General features: G+C 35.0%; 1 pseudogene; it reads left to right on the top strand.

Annotated features, from left to right (window-relative positions):
• Nucleotides 1–253: 253 nt before the first annotated feature.
• LOC101443103 (non-histone chromosomal protein HMG-17 pseudogene) lies at nucleotides 254–526 on the top strand (annotated as a pseudogene).
• The last annotated feature ends 7,089 nt before the right edge of the window (nucleotides 527–7,615 follow it).

Below are 7,615 nucleotides of genomic sequence, written 5' to 3'. Positions count from 1 at the left end.
TTGAGTTCCTTAGAGTTCCTTAGTAATGCTAATAGTTAACTGTGTGTTGCTGCTTGTTGTCATGTACACTAGGGTATATAGAGAGCCCCTTGTGAACAATAAAGTTGTTTGAGGAGGCATTACTAGCAGACCCCCTGATCCCAGCTCACTAGTTCTTGCTCTTTGTTTCCTTCCCCCTTTTTCTTTCATTCCGGATACCTGTTCGGGTCCAAATCTCCAACAACATCTCCAACAAAATCCCGCTGCCACCACCATGCCCAAGAGAAAGGCTGAAGGGGACCTTAAAGGAGATAAAGCCACGGAAAAGGACGAAACACAGAGAAGATCTGCAAGGTTATCTGCTAAACTTGCTCCTCCAAAGCCAGAACCCAAGCCTAAAAGGGCCCCTGCAAAGAAAGGAGAGAAGGTACCCAAAGGGAAAAAAGGGAAAGCTGATGCTGGCAAGGATGGGAAGAACCCTGCAGAAAATGGAGATGCCAAAACAGACCAGGCACAGAAAGCGGAAGGTGCTGTAGATGCCAAGTGAAGTGTATGCATTTTTGATAACTGTGTACTTTTGGTGATTGCATAGTTTGAAATACTATTTTTTATCAAGTTTTATAAAGATGCAGAACTTTGTTTTACTTTTTTTTTAAAGCTATGTTGTTAGCACACCGAACACTTCATTGTTTTGGGGGGAAGGGGCAAATGTCACTAATAGAATATCTGTGAAGCTGGATTAATATGGGAAAAAAATACCTTTCCCCTTAGTTTTTTGAGAGACTTCCTCTTTACTCCCAGAAGGGAATCCCTGACATTGATAAACATTATCCACCTTGGCACAGATGCCTTGCAGTGTGGAAAAACTAAAATTTGTTTTTATGTCCTCATGACCTATTCTCTCTCTCTGTCTTCAGCATACACTTGACTCCCTTAACCCAGAGACCTGTTGGGGCCTGACCCCAAAAAAATTGGTTACCAAGATGTCAGGCAATCTGGGTTTTCCAGTGATGCCATGGATATAGCATCCCTCAAAAAAGTAGTGACTGGTTTTTAAATTCTGCTGTTTTCATTTCATTTCCTGAAAGTCAGGGTCGGCTCATGAAAAGTTGTTAAACAACATGCTAAATGTGAAATGTCAACCCTTACCCTAAACTTCCCCTGTTCAGAGCATCAAATGAAGATTTCATTGGGTTTTATAGTCACTTTTTGATATTGGTAGTTCATTGAAGAAGGGAGTTTGAAAGTTGTTGTATACTGTTAACCATTGTCTGCCCATGTCCTGCCTGGAATGCCATGATTGTTTATGAAAAGTACCTTTAATAAAAGCTGGATACAGTTTGAAAAAAAAATAAAATTTAAAAAATTAAAGATGAGTAATGTATAGTCCCTATGTTTTTTGTGCACACCCAGACACACATATGTACATATATGTAAGTACTGTATATTGCTCATCTACCAAATTGTTTAAAAAATTGATATTTATGGACATATGTGCATATATGTTCATACATACACTTGCAAACAGATTTATATAAATATATACACATACCTGCATCCATACACATAAAGGACTTACAGTAAGCTGAGGGTGATCCTGAACCCTTGTTACATGGCAAAAAACAATGGCAGTATCTCTGGTCTCTCGCTTCTCCTCCAATTTCCTTGCTTTCAGCCTCTGACTTCCTCTGGCTTTCTTTCTCCTGTGTTCTCTTGATTTCAGCTTCTTACTTTTCTGACTTTCTTGGCTCTTGTGGGATCTTCTCTGAGCTTCTGGATCTTTTCCCTCTGCTATTTATCCATACTTATCCCATTTATAAAGGATTCCAGTAATAAGATTAAGACCCACCCTGGGTCATACCTTATGGGAGTAATATAATCAAAGACCCTTAAGTGAAGCAATTTAATCAAAAGGTCCCACCTACAATAAGTTCACACCCACAGGAAAGGATTAGCTCTAAGGACATGATCTTTTCTGAGATATGTACAGTCTCAAACTACTATATTCAACACTCTGGACCCTAAAAAAGACATCTTCTTTCCATATGCAAATACATTCATCCCATCACAATCTCCCAAAGCCTTAAATCCTTTTAGTAACAATATTAAGTACAAAATCTCATTAAAAAAATTGGTTGTAATTGTAGTCTGCTTTGGGGCAAAATTCCCCTTAGGCTGTGGACCCGTGAAACTGAGAACAGGTTAGCTGCTTCTAATATACAAAGGACTGACAATCATAGAATATATATTCCCATGGCAATAGGGAGAAATTGGGAGGAAAACAGAGGTGATGGATCCCAAACAGCTCCGAAAATCTGCAAGACATGCTCCATTATTTTTCAAGTTCTGAGAATCTTCTATGTAATCATGGTTTCTTGTCCTTGAGGCTTGATGGAGCAGCAGCTCCACCCTTTTCAAGGACTTGATCAGCAGCCATGTTCTCTAAGCCCCACAGACTGAGAAGACCCACTGAATATGCTTCACCCTTTCTAAAGCCTGGGGCAGCAACACTTCCTCAACAAGGGCACATTTCTTTCAGTTGGCAATTACACAAGCATCATTTCTGTCTGTGGCCTCATTGGACTTATTATGGTCCATATATCTACCAACAGTCGCTTTAAAGAAATCTAGGTCTTTTCTATCAAACACCTTACAATTCATCCCTTACTTATTGATAAAAATCATTCCAACATTTTAGTATTTACAATCACAGCACCCTACTCTTTTGGTATCAAATTCTGTTTTAGTTTGCTAAATGCTGCTAAGGCAACATAACAGAAATGGGTAAGAGTTTACTGTGGAGACATATTAACTTAAAAGCTTATAGTTTTGAGGCCATGAAAATGTCAAAATCAAGTCTTCATCTGTAGCTGCTTTTCTCCCTAAAGACCAAATGTGAGCGATCCTGGACCCCTGTCACATGGCAAGGCACAATAGGGGTGTCTCATCTTTTCGCTTCTCCTTTGGGTAACTTTGCTGTCAGCTTCAGGGTTCCTCTGACTTTCTCCTCCCGTGGCTTTCTCTCTTCTGGGTTCTGTTGATTTCAACTTCTTGCTCTTGTGGCTTTCTCTCTCAGCTCCTGTAGGTTCTTTGTTGAAGTTCTAGGTTCTTTTTCTCTGCTACCTCTTCACAGTCATCTAATTTTTAAAGGACTCTCATAAGAAGATTAAGACCCACCCTGGGTGATGCCTTTCTGAAGGAAGCTAATCAAAGGCCCTTAACTGAAGTAGTTTAATCAAAGTTCCCAGTTTCAACAGGCTCATGCCCACAAGAATGGATTAGATCTAAGGACATTATATTTCTTGCAGTATCCTACCACATTTTATACACACATATACACTATATATATGCATATAAAATTCGTATTTTTTATGCAGGTAGACATATATTACACATATGCAAATACACATGCATAGAATACATACACAGCACTCACAAACATGTATATGCCTGTGTATGTATTCACATATGTGCATTATCATGTAGGAATAGAGAACTCTGCTTTAAAAAATAAAGAACATACATTCATTTTCCAAGAAAAAGAAACATTTATAAAATCTATGAACCAAGCTGCAAGGGACATTTCAATGCATTTCAAAGAATCACTCCTATATAACTATATAAACTCCTATATAAACTCCTTTCTCTGAGGACACTAAATTTAAATAATAAATAAAATTTAAATATAGCTAAAACTTTTAGTGACTCTTGTTAAAGGAACATTTTGCTAACGGATTTCTCTGAAGTGGCTAACCCTTCTTTCTCAATTATTTTGAAGGGCATCAGATTCAGTGTTTAGTTGATCTTGAAAAATAATTTAAATTCTTTGCCTTTGGTATTAAAAAGTCACATGCATTTTGTTTCTCATTTCTGCAACATTTATCTCACTCTGCTACATATCTTAACTCTGACCAGTCTATTCAGTCATTTACCAAACTTATCATAGTTCTATGAATCAATATCCTTGCTCACCATGATTCATTTCCAAGGCCCCAGACAACATTGAAATCCACTACTTCTTTTAGGCCTGGTACTGAAGTCCTTATTTGGAGAATCCCATAATCCCCCAGTTTGAATTAATCATGCACTCCCACATTACTTATAACACTTACCTGATTTAACTTGCAGCAGTTTATTTAAGTCCCAAATTCCCAAATTAAATTACAGAATATCGAAATCCTGTATGGTAGGACTACCCACAATTATTATTTACATACTTAGGACACATCTATGCATTTGTATTCAGTGCCTTTCCTATAGAGTAGTGTTTATTAAGGTGTGAAAAACCCAAAGTTAATGTATTAATGGGAATCCAATTTTTTTATGAAAACAATTTTTAAAACAATGAATTTAATATATAAACTCAATTGAAATATACGGATTAAAATGAAGTTCTCCCAATTTTCTGTTGTAAGTTATAACATTTTAATGAGTTTATGCTGGTTTCTCACACTTTTCAAAAATTCTAAATGGCATTAATATAAAGATTTCCTTAAAAACTGAAATTAACATTATTCAAAATGCTTAAACAATCTCTCAAAATAGGTCTTAGGGCCAAGAATTCTAGGAATATTATTATTGAAAAGATTAAGGAGTTCCTGTTGACTAGTAAATGTGTTCAATAATAATGAATAGCATTATTGAGGACTTATATTCTTAGCATATTTTATTTTTTTCCAAATGGGTGAAATTATTTAAATAAAATATGTGAATTGCAATAGTAGAAAATTTGGCCAATAATAAACTTTGTAAATTTAGCTTTGGAGATTTGAATTATGATGGTTAATATGGAAAATGGATCTTCAAAATAATTTTGAGAAAAAAATGATATATAAAATCAGATCAATATGATAAGAAAATATGATCCCCAGAGAAGAAGTTAAAAGACTTTTCCAAGTCCACGAAAGTATTTACCGAGTTGGTAAAAGCAACCTAGTATTTTATCCCTCCTTTCTTGCCCTTGCAATATCTGTTTTCTACATGATGAGTTCAAAAGATTATCCTGATTCTAGCATGATATGAAATGAATAGATATGTTCTTTGAGAAGGGGTAGATCGTAGGCCAATAGGAAACAAGATTATGAAAAAAAATCAAGGGTTTATAATTGGGGATTTATTTTTTACTATCTTTTTATAATAACAAGTCCAAGAATTTATATATTACTTAGTTGTGCCCATTGACCTTCTAGTTATATTGAGGTGATCGTAATACATACGGATCAATCCCCATTTAATATCAAATTGAAAGTATTTGTGAGTAGGTCATATCTTACCAGATACCAAGTATTCCTGAGTATATTACTTATCATTTAAGACTTAGTTAGCTATTAACTTGGGCTTCTCTGTTAATTAAGTCTCATGGCTTTATAGAGGTTTCTAAAATTCCTGGAACTAAGAATTTGTAAGGTATTGGAAATATTTTCCCAATTTTATTGGTTTCCCTATATAAGAGAATTTTGAATTAGCAGACCACAATGAGTGCTAAATTCTATAACATTTCTTGTAAAAGCATAAACTATACTTTATACTAAAATTAAGTTAAAATATAAAGTATGATTTAACTATATATTCATCATTAAATTAAAATGAAATAAAAATATAGAAATGTAGATGGCAAACAAAAGATATATATATATAACGCTTTTTAAAACACTTTAAAATAGACACAGATTTGATGGAAAATTTGTTTGATAAATAGATTTTAGTAAGATGACTGGTAACAGGTGAATACGGACAAATCAGTCCCTTTCTTATATGCCCAGAAAAAACACATGAAAAGTAAAAAAGGAAAATGAACATTCTATTATCAGGGAAAAAATACACAAAACAGCTAGGAATAAATCTAACAAGAAATCTGCAGAATTTAAAAGTATAAAAAGTCACAAAATCAGAAGTCACAAATGAAAATTTGAATAAATGTCCAATGAAAATATTCATAATTATAGATCTTCCAAAATTAATCTACATATTTAGAACAATTCTAATCAAGTTTGCAGTAGAATTTTTTTGGGTACAAAAGTGTTTTAAAATTCATCTGCAAAATTAATGCATAAGAATACCAGTAAAGTTTGAAAAATGAAAGTTTCTTAGAGGGTCTTTGTGACAAGACATAAATGTATATAAATATGGCTTATTAAACTGGCATAAAATGGACATGAATGAAGATTTAGAGTATACAAATATGTTTCATTGTTTTATGATGGAAGTAATTCATTATTTAATAAATAAACAAGTTTATATACTTACCTCACACATCATGACAAAATAATATTATTTGTATTTAAGGATTGTATGTTAGAAGAAAATAATGAAATTAGAAAAAAAATGAATATTTAGATATTCTTATAATGAAACTTAGAAATATGAATAGGCCAAATTACAGCATAAATTACTTTGAAATGTCCATATAAAAATTAAAATATCTTAGCAAGCAAGGTAATACAGAGACAAATTGGGGGCATTCAGGGTGGTATGACTGTAGCTTCTTTAAAAAAAATTAAAACAAAAAGTATTACAGAGAGATGACAAACACTGTTTGCAAAATATTCATTAAAAAAACTAAATTTTGCAGAGAAAAATTAACAATCTCTCTTTATCTTCTATCTGTCTACCTAGTTTGTCATCCATCTACCTTTTTACCTATCTCTGTCTGTCTCTGTCTATGTGCTGCATCTTCTTTGTCCGCTTCTGTTGTTGTCAGCGGCACGGGAATCTATTTATTTTTGTTGCATCATCTTGTTGTGTCAGCTCTCCGTGTGTGCGCTGCCATTCCTGGGCAGGCTGAACTTTGTTTCGCACTGGACGGCTCTCCTTATGGGGTGCACTCCTTGTGCGTGGGGCTCCCCTACGCGGGGGACACCCCTGTGTGGCCGGGCACTCCTTGCACGCATCAGCACTGCGCAGGGCACTCCTTGCGCGCATCAGCACTGCGCATGGGCCAGCTCTACACGGGTCAAGGAGGCCCGGGGTTTGAACCGCGGACCTCCCATGTGGTAGACAGATGCCCTATCCACTGGGCCAAGTCCACTGCCAGATTTGTTATTTTAAAACATTGGCCTCCTGAGAACTAACAGGTGGGGAACAAATTAGAACAACAAACAGCTGGGGTTCCTCCCCCAACATTAGGAAAGTGGAGGAGTGAATAATGACTTAATAATAAAGGTAGCCCACTATCCCCAAATGCTCTCTCTTTGCCTGGAGGAGCCGGCATTCACATCTAGGATGTACATTTCTGTTCTTTTCTCTCATTTCTCAATATACTCTTTTTATTGGCCTAACTAAAAATATATATGTATATATAAATACATTATGCATCATATGACACTTTGAGTAAGAAAAATATATAGTTAGAGAAAATTGGTTAGTATATAAAATTGTCAACCATAACTATTTTTAATGACAGCTTTATTAGAAAATAATTCTTGTAAAAGAAAGGTCATACTTTTCAAGTATACAATTCAATGTTCTTTCAGTATATTCATAAAGTTGTGTGTCCACTATAACCATCTACTTCCAGAATATTTTCATCATCACAAAATAAGAGATCTTGCATGCATTATGCATTATCTCCCCATTCTTCCTTCATCCTGCCCCAGTTAACCTGTATTCTACTTTCTGTTGCAATGAATTTTTAAAT

This window comes from Dasypus novemcinctus, chromosome 1 (genome assembly GCF_030445035.2).
Source record: "Dasypus novemcinctus isolate mDasNov1 chromosome 1, mDasNov1.1.hap2, whole genome shotgun sequence".
NCBI classification, from domain to species: domain Eukaryota; kingdom Metazoa; phylum Chordata; class Mammalia; order Cingulata; family Dasypodidae; genus Dasypus; species Dasypus novemcinctus.
The sequence above is the reverse complement of the archived record's forward strand: the minus strand, read 5'-3'. Positions and strand labels throughout refer to the sequence as shown.